This window comes from Leucopleurus acutus (genome assembly GCF_964270905.1).
Source record: "Leucopleurus acutus genome assembly, chromosome: 2".
NCBI lineage: Eukaryota > Metazoa > Chordata > Mammalia > Artiodactyla > Delphinidae > Leucopleurus > Leucopleurus acutus.
In genome coordinates this window covers 2,950,761-2,960,189 of record NC_139143.1, presented here as the reverse complement: position 1 = coordinate 2,960,189, position 9,429 = coordinate 2,950,761, and the positions used below count along the sequence as shown (strand labels likewise).

The 9,429-nt window shown below is 41.9% G+C and overlaps 1 pseudogene across 1 annotated transcript; it reads left to right on the top strand.

The window, feature by feature from the left end:
* Positions 1-3,954: 3,954 nt before the first annotated feature.
* On the top strand, positions 3,955-7,174 carry LOC309957579 (HIG1 domain family member 1A, mitochondrial-like; annotated as a pseudogene). Its single transcript, XR_014327216.1, has 2 exons — positions 3,955-4,372; positions 6,588-7,174. The product of XR_014327216.1 is annotated as an HIG1 domain family member 1A, mitochondrial-like (transcript).
* The last annotated feature ends 2,255 nt before the right edge of the window (positions 7,175-9,429 follow it).

Below are 9,429 nucleotides of genomic sequence, written 5' to 3'. Positions count from 1 at the left end.
CGGGCTGAGCTTTAACTTCTGGACGGGCAGCTGTAGCTCGGCCACGTCTCAGGGAGAAAATGGGCCTTGCTGTTGGCTGGTCCCAGATGCAAAAGACTCGCTTGCTTCCTGAGGAGAAGCACAGGTACAGTGGTCTTCTCTTGTTCGCGGTCTCTTAGTTCCCCAACCAGGGATCGAACCCCAGCCTTGGGCAGTGAAAACGTGGAGTCCTAACCATGGGCCCCCAGGGAATTCCCTGTGGTTTCTTTCAAAGGTACAAAAAGAAAAAGGGGGAATCTTAAACCCGGCGTCACCGAATGGAATGCCCACCTAGCCTCATGATAAAATGATTCGGGGACTCTGGGATTCTGAAGTTATCCTTAACAAATCAGAGAGGTCTCGCCTGCTATTCAGAAGTACCTTGAACAAGATTCAAGTCAGGGGTACAAAAATGATGCTTCTACGAAGAGAGAAGTTGAATCGTTTCAATGTATTGCTGGTACAGAGGAATTTGGGGTTAACGTTCTGGCATCACAGGTGTGACGGGAGTTGTTTGCTCTTTGAAAGGAGTTAGGAGAGGACCTACATTTGCTGGTTTTCAGATGTGAAACAAGGGAAGAGAATAATAACCAGGTTTTTAACGTTAAGCCAGTGTAAAAATGCAGCAGAATCAAGGTCAGGCTTCTCAGGGAGGCCATCCACCTGTGGGTAGTATCATCCAGGACCAGTGGGGGGGCTGAGCGGGGCCAGGCCCTCCCGACCCCCGTGGGTCACCACTTACACAACCGCAGCCCCGCCATTGATTTGTTGCTCTGGCTTTCACAACACAAGCACTCAGGCCCGAGTTATTCTATCTCATTAAGGGAAGGTAATACTATTGGTGCTTTCCTCGTGGTACAATGGGAGATGAAGTGAATGGAGTAGAAGTGTTAAGATCTTGGCGATCTAAAGATTGGCAATCTTTCAGGCTCCCTAGATCACAACTCAGAAGAAAGTATAATGTGTGTATATATATATATATATATACATACATACACACACACACATATATGTGTATAAATATATATGTATACATATATGTGTGTAACTGTGTACATGTATATGTGTAGATATGTGAGAGTGTGTGTGTGTGTGTGTGTGTATGCATGCCAAATCAAAAATCATCCCAAGTGACATCAGGTGAGGTTTACGTTCCGTAATTTAAAATAGAAACGCAATGATAAAAATTAAACACCATATCATATGATATCACTTATATGTGGAATCTAAAAAAAATGATACAAAGAAACTTATTTATAAAACAGAAACAGACAGACAGACATAGAAAACAAACTTATGATTACCAAAGGGGATATTGGGGGTGGGGGGAGGGATAGTGGTGGATAGAGGGATAAATTAGGAGTTTGGGATTAACAGATACACACTACTATATACAAAATAGATAAACAACAAAGACCTACTGTACAGCACAGGGAACTCTACTCAATATCTTGTAATAACCTATAATAGAAAAGAATCTGGAAAAGTATATATATATATATATATATATATACACATATATATATAAAACTGAATCACTTTTCTGTACACTTGAAACTAACACTTGTAAACTAAACTTGTAAATTAACTGTACTTCAATTTAAAAAAATAAAATAAAATGGAATTAAACAGTAGCTAGCTTTTAAAGTGATAAGATTTTAAAATTCCAAGATAGTACTTTGTGTTTTTGATACACACACACACACACACACACACACACACGTACAAGTGTGTGTCTCTAGCTACAGAGTTATATTTTAAGCTAAGCTAAGAAGAATAAAATATTTAATATAGATTGTAGATTATACGAGCTGTTAAGAAAAATTCCCTAAAGTTATAAAGTATAACTTTTATGGTGAATGTAGAAAAGTTCCATAAAGGGCTCTGGAATCATTTCTATCAGCCCTTCCAGGAGTCTGAGACAGATTTATAATTGTAACCCGTTTGTACAGATGAGATAACTAAAGTTGAATAAAAGAAAAAACATCATCACAGAAAATTCAAACTTAAGCTCTTGAAATCCCACTCTCCAGTGTTTGGATATAACAAAAGAGAATTTGTTTTCAGATTCCCAATTTTACGGCAAATTCAATTAAGTGTCTTTAGATGTTTAGATCAGCATTCATAAATGTTTTTGAACACTGTTTTTTTTAAGAAGCTGCATTTAAAGCATGTTTGAAAGTATCTAATAAAATATTTAGAAGGTGTTAACACAATAGCAGTTCACATAGAACTTCAAAAGTTATCAACACAATAGGTCTTTTGCATCTCTTAGTGACTTTAGGACTGAGGCAGATCCTTGCAGTAAATCAGAATTGTCCAGCCACCTTCCAGGGCAATGACAGTCATCAACTGAGGCTTAAGACGACGTACAAGGTACCGTGGATTCCTAAATTGGGCCAAATTTTGCTCATGCTTTTACCGATATCAAATAAGATAAAGCCAGGAATACCTAATTCATTATCAAATTGTTTGGAAACCCACTCTTCAAAAAAAGAAAAAGAAATTTAATCCCCTAACTCATTTCACACATGCAAGTATTTCTTTATTTTCTGCCTTTTGCCTTTCACTTTCAAATGTGGGCGAACCTCACACACTTTCACTGAACAAATAATGAATGGATGGATACTTTCTATGGAAAATGTGACACCAGCACGTGTAGATGGGAAATAGACATGTAGGCCAGGGTACATGAGGATGCCATCTGTGCTTTGCCAATCTCACCAAGTTCTCACAAGCTGAGGCCAGGTCAGCAAAATCAGTGACACCCCTCTTCCCCCCAACAACGCAAAAAGAAAAGGAACATCTGAGTACACACTGCCGCACTTCACCAGACTGCTCTCCGTATTCCATTTATGCCATAGCAACTTTGATATCAAAAGAAGGTCTAGAAAGCAGCTTTGACCACAATGACAATTCCCAGAACTTTTCCCAAGCAGACATTAAGGGGGTTTCTTTCATACGTAGGTTTAAGATGAATAAATTATGGTTGGAATCAATTCCAATCAATATTTAATAATTTTCTTGGACTTCCCTGGTGGCGCAGTGGTTAAGAATCCACCAGCCAACGAAGGGGTCACGGGTTCGAGCCCTGGTCCGAGAAGATCCCACATGCTGTGGAGCAACTAAGCCCACGAGCCACAACTACTGAAACCCGCGTGCCTAGAGCCTGTGCTCCGCGACAAGAGAAGCCACTGCGATGAGAAGCCCGCGCACTGCAACAAAGAGTAGCCCCCGCTCCCCGCAACTAGAGAAAGCCCACGTGCAGCAATAAAGACCCAGAGCAGCCAAAAATAAAAAATAAATAAATAAAGTTATTAAAAATATATTTAATAATTTTCTAGCTCTAGTCAAAAATGTTCACCTTGGAAGATCTACGTGGTTTGCAAACAATGGGGAATAAGTAATAACCAACATTTGTTGTTACTGTGTGTCAGACTTTTGGTGTAATTAACCCATTTAATCCGCACAACAATCTTAGGACATAGGTACAATGACGATCCTTCTTGTACCGATGAAGAAATTGAGGCACTGAGGGGTTAACTTGCCCAAGGTCATCTGGCACAGCTGAGTGTATATCAATGCCATTGGCCTTGGGAGCCGAGTACCAGCTCCAGCACTTTACTGCCTCTGGACGGGGACACACACACACACACACACTTTGTTAACTCCAAAGGAGCACCCTCTTCCCCATTTGGTACTAGGAATGTACCTTCTTTGTGGACACGCAGGGGACATTGTGTCCTAAAAACACTCCAAACCCAAGTAAGGAACAAAACTGTGACGATCCTACAGGTCCAAAGTCTGCTGCTCTCTTATTCCGGCTCAGTGTTTCCCCAACAAAGCCCAGGACAGCTCTGGGAGGATCTCGTAAGTTCTCAGTACTGCCTATTAATTTGATTTTAATAATGCTGAAGGATGGATGATGGAACTTAAAAAAAAAATCAGCCCAACCGCTGGAACTTTGTGTAGCTGCTTGGAATCCAGCCAGCCAGTCTAGATCCTGACCATGGCGTGGACAGAGTAACCTGGGGGCAAGGAAGTAGGATGTGACTGCAGGATCACTTTCATTGTTGCTCAGATTTTTAAAAACTATTGCCCAGTGGTCAGATTTGTGGCTCTCAATCTTAAGGGAGTTTAGAGAGGTACTCTGTGTGACTGAGCGAGGGACTGAGGAAAGAAGAGAGTTGAGACAGATGGAACATGGGAGAAGAGAAGAGGAGAAAGTGTCTACACCGCAGACCTGATGCCCGACACTGCAAACGTCTGAACGCATCGATTGGAAAGCAGATATCAACGCTGCAGAAAGAGTTTCCATCTTATGAAAGGAACACAGATTTGCACTGAACAGCAAGTACGCTATTTTTATTTTGCTAAATTTGATTTATGTCTAAATGTTTTAAAAACAAACCTATCATATAAAGCAAGGTAGGTCTATATTCAATGACCTTTGCAGAAGTTTGATCTGCATTATTTCCAGAGTTTTTGGACTACCTGCCACAAGTCCCATGCTCTGGCTCAGTTTTATTGCTAGGTCATTTAGATATTAAGATTGACCTTTTCTTTTTCTTTTTTTAAATAAATTTATTTATTTATTTTTCTATCTATCTATTTATTTATGGCTGCACTGGTGGCCGCACTGGGGCTTTGTTGCTGCACGTGAGCTTCCTCTAGTTGAGGCGAGCCGGGGCTACTCTTCGTTGTGGTGCGCGGGCTTCTCATTGCGTTGGCTTCTCTTGCTGCGGAGCACGGGCTCTAGGCGCGCGGGCTTCAGTAGTTGTGGCACACGGGCTCAGTAGTTGTGGCTCGCGGGCTCAAGAGCGCAGGCTCAGTAATTGTGGTGCAGGGGCCCAGTTGCTCGGCGCATGTGGGATCTTCCCGAACCAGGGCCCGAACCCGTGTCCCCTGCATTGGCAGGCAGATTCCCAACCACTGCGCCACCAAGGAAGTCCAAGATTGACCTTTTCTAATTAAACATCTTTACAATACAAGAATAAAAGCCCTAGGTATGGGTTTTAAGGGTGTTCTAGGAAAATGGTGACTTAAGCATTCAAATATAATCAACATTGCCTCTAAGGTTATTTCTTATCACACACACACACACACACACACACACACACACACACATTGGCTTGGCCAAAAAGTTCGTTTGGGTTTTTCCATAAGATGTTACAGAAAACCTCAAACGAACTTTTTGGCCAGCCCAATAAAATGTCTGATTTCTAGCTCTATATTTATTAGAGGTGTTAACCAAAGTCTCTCTGGATTTTCAACTTAAACTTAGGAGATGTTGTGAGATGCAAAACAATCATTAAAAAAAGAAGAAAAAGACAGAAAACAAAACAACAAATAAAGCGCTAGTGAGGAAGCAAATGGTCAAAGCATGTTTTAATATTCTCCTGTATTGAGGTTAAATGAAATCCCTGATAAGACAAAAACTTATCCAAGTGGCATCAGTGGCAGGTTCAAGCCTCCTAAAGAGACAGTGGGTGTCGTGGCTCAGTGCAAAAACCACGGGATCACAGTTCCTCTCATTTACAATCTCTTCAACCTTGTGCAAATCACACAAGCTCACCGTGGGTCAGTCTTGGTCTTTAGAATGGGAATGATTGTGGCTCTTACCTCGCAGGGCTGTTGAACACATAATTGATATAAAGTGTATGTACCAGTGTCTGGACATAGTAATTAGTACTCGAATGTTTGCTATAATGAGTGAGATAGAAGATAGGACAGGAATCCTCAAGTGAGATCATTTCTATAAAGGCACCACGTACATTTTGGTCTACTCTCTGCCAGCCTCCCGGTGGATGTTTCCATGAGCCCAATTTTGTTTTTGTTCTGCACAGTAGCTGTACATCCTGATAATGACTGCCCAAGTCAGTGAATTGATGGCAAATTCTACAGCTCTGTATCACCAACATAAAAATCCCAGGGGAAACAGGAAACGTCCAAGCTTCTGTATGGCCTGAAGCTCATCTTTGGTTCTCAAGGCTCGTACCTCTTGGACATCCGATCTTAATTCAGTGGGGTAGGAAATGGTGGTGTGTCAGTTAGTGTGACCTACTCGGTAACCCGCGTCGCTGATCCATGGGCACGTCTCCCACCTCCTTTCTGAGTCACAGTGTTACATCCCCACCCCCTCCCCCCGCCACCCCACAGACTGTTCCATTCTCCCTTTGCAAACTGTGTCTTGCCTATATATGTGAAATTAATGGTGGCTAGTGTGCACAGGTGCTCAAGAAGGTAGGAAGAGAACAAAACTTCAGGGACAGGGCTGACAGTATGTGTTGCTTACCCTGTCCATTCTCTCCTGCTTCCTTGTCAACAGAACCTTCATTTCTCCCCACTGGAAAAGTGACCCCATTGTGAGCTCAGCTCAAGGCTAAGTCCTGAATATTCTCATGGCCACGCCACCAGGGGCGGGTTTAGGGACGGGCTTGTGACCAGGATCTCACCCACAACATGGAGGGGAATCTGCTGGCACGTTACTGGGAGGATTTCTTTCCTGATGGAAAGCTAGAAAACAGGACACCCTCATCTCATGCACTGGATCTTGTTTTTTTGTCCAGTGTGATTCCCGGGATGGCTGTGCCCCTCCTGGCAACAATGAAGCTACCAGAGGAGAGGGCATCATTTGGCAACGGCGGAGACAGAGAGAACCGGGGCCCTGGTGACATCACCGAGCCATGAGTGACCCAGCCCTGGAGTGGCCCCATCGCTGACTCTCTTATGATGGGAGAGAGACGATATTTTCCTTATTCTTGAAGCAGTTCAGGCTGGGCTTTCTATTACTTGCAGCTTCACTAAACCAAGGGGAAAGCAATGCCTTTTTAAAATAATCTAGAGAGAAGCCGATTGGAGCCTGCGACATTTTGTCATTGTCTGAAGATGCTTCAATCACTATGTCAAGTGACACATATGTTTCTCTTTCTTCATATGATGAAGATCAGGGATCTAAACTTATCCGAAAAGCTAGAGAGGCACCATTTGTCCCCATTGGAATGGCAGGTTTTGCAGCAATCGTTGCATATGGATTATATAAATTGAAGAGCAGGGGCAACACTAAATGTCTGTTCACCTGATCCACATGCGCGCGGCAGCCCAAGCCTTTGTTGTGGGAGCGACGGCTCTTGGTATGGGCTATTCCATGTATTGAGAATTCTGAGCAAAACCTAAACCTTAGAAGAGGAGATGCTGTCTTGTTCTCGGTGGTGGTGCTTGCTTTAGTTAGACATCTCATATTGAGGTTATACGTTTATGTTGAAAATAAATTCTGTGGGTCGGACAATAACGTGGTAATTGGAATATCGGCTCCCTTTCTTGCAGGCTTGATTTGCCTGGTGACTAGTTTACTAGCTAGGTCATTCAGGGGAGTCAGATGAACACAAAAACATGTCACTTTTAATTGCACTTGATAGTCGAACAATGTCCACCTTCTTAAACTCTTCTGATAAAATTAGTTGTGAAGAGAACAACATGCTCCCAGTTGCTGCAGAATGTCATATGCTTTTGATGTAATGGAGGAGTCCTATCTACCCCACTTAATTTAACTCTTTCTGACTGCCTTGTGGACTGAATACTGTTTGTAAGGGCTGGCTGGCTGTTGAAGAACGCTTTCAGAGCAGTGCACGGAATACAACATTATAAACCTCCCGGCAACTATGTGTGTGTTTTTAAACCAAACCTAAAGAGCTGGTAACAGCTGCTTTGAAGTAGTATCTGTTTCAGAATCATAGCTGTAAACAGGAGAATAACTTAACAGTAGATCCCCGTTTAGCTCTTTTGTAGTTGCAGAATTATAGTTTGCTGCTGTTATAGTAGAATAATTTTTAAATGGCATTTTGAAATAGAAGTGTGTATTTTAAGTGCTAATGCAAAGGTAAATGAAAAATACTTTTTAAAAATAAAAAACTAAACTAAACTAAAATAACCTAGAGATAGACCTGGAGAAAGAGAGTGAGAAGGGGAGGGATTGGGGGAGAGATATGAGTTGCTTAATGATCGATCCAGGATATATTTTCATCTATTGTTTTAATTGTAAGAATGGCCTATTCTTTTACTTACATAAAAGATGATTTTTAACATCCCTTCAATAAACTTTGTATGAAAAATATTTGGTGGGGGAGGGATAAACTGGGAGATTGGGATTGAGATATACACACTACTATATATATATAAATAAAACAGATGACCAACAAGGACCTACTGCATAGTACAGAGAACTCTACTCAATACTCTGTAATGACCTATATGGGAAAAGAATCTAAAAAAGAGTGGATATATGTATACGTATAACTGGTTCACTTTGTTGTACACCTGAAACTAACACAACATTGTAAACCAACCATACTCCAATAAAAATTATTTTTAAAAAATACTTGGGGCCGTACAGACTACAGAAGTGTGGCCTTTATCCATGGTGCAGGCCAAAATCACTTTAAAATATTCGTCAAATGCCTCAAGTTTATAAGACAGTCAAATTGGAAGTAAAACCCGGCATCCATCCCACATTACGAAGTATGGAACTTAGTCATTATTATGAAAAGAAAATCAACGTTAATTGTTCAAATCATTCGCTCTCATTGACACCCCAAATCTCAGTGATTAGCGTCAGGCAACCCAAACCAACCATGGTAACCCGTTCCTGAAACTAAATTTGGGAGAACGTAAAAGTGTCTTTATTTCTGATGAACTAAACGAAAAGGGGAAAACATTCCTCAAATTTTCCTCCAGTTCGGTAGCCTCTTTGCAAGAATCTAAACTCCAATCATATCAGAAATGGGAGCACTGCAAGCTCTGATAAGCCCCTAAAAATTGTATGTCCAACTCAGAACTCAGAACTAAGAGATGCAGAATCAGGGCCAGGAGGGATGTGTAGTTATTTCTGGTTCTGCTGCAATTACCCTATCAAAATGGACCGAAATGCAGCTAGAAAGCCTGGTGCCCTCAGACTAAAAGCTCTGGTCTTTTTTTTTTTTTAAGCGATTTTTTCATTTCTGGCATCTTAGCTGTGGCTTTCTTGAAGCTCGCATGTTTGGGATTTTAAAAAATATATTCTCAAGTGTTTTAGCCGTTAACTTCTCAAGTGTTGAAGGCTCCCAGGTTCATATCCCTGTTCAAGACTAAAATCGGTTCTGGTCTTGCTATTCATGTCTCCCTGTCTGTTGAACCAGCGCTGTGCTACCCCTCCACCACTGAGTACAGAAAAATACCGCCTCCTGTCCTGGGTCTACTCGTTGTACTCAATTTTCTTGTCTTTTCATTGATGACTCATAACCCAGGCAGGGCAAGCGGCACGGCTACGGATGCAGAGGGACGTGACCACAGTGTACCTTCCACTTGGTCCTCTGAGACCAGGCTCTTTCTGCCATCTCTCGGGGGACATCCTGACCTTCGTTTGGTTTCCTACTA